Below are 288 nucleotides of genomic sequence, written 5' to 3'. Positions count from 1 at the left end.
GGGCAGCCGCAGCCTTTCCCCCGCTTCTGCGAGCACATCCTGAACTCGGAGTGGCTAAGGTTTGAGACTCTCCATCTGTGACCGTGCTAGGGTCACGTGAGTTCAAGGAACTGGCCGCGCAGCTCCCTGAGCGGTACGCTCAGGATACACTCACGTCGCGGGGTCGCCACGCGTAGTGTTCATCCACGTGGGTACCGGCAGGTGGGCGCCGGAGGCGGCAGCTAGGAAGGGGGCGGAGCGCAGGTGGGGCGGGCCGGGGCGGGGCGAGTGCGGTTCCGGGATCCGGGT

This window comes from Microtus oregoni, unplaced genomic scaffold (genome assembly GCF_018167655.1).
Source record: "Microtus oregoni isolate MIOR12 unplaced genomic scaffold, Mior012 000017F_ref0000208, whole genome shotgun sequence".
Classification (NCBI taxonomy): Eukaryota; Metazoa; Chordata; class Mammalia; order Rodentia; family Cricetidae; genus Microtus; species Microtus oregoni.
This window is presented reverse-complemented; position numbering follows the sequence as displayed.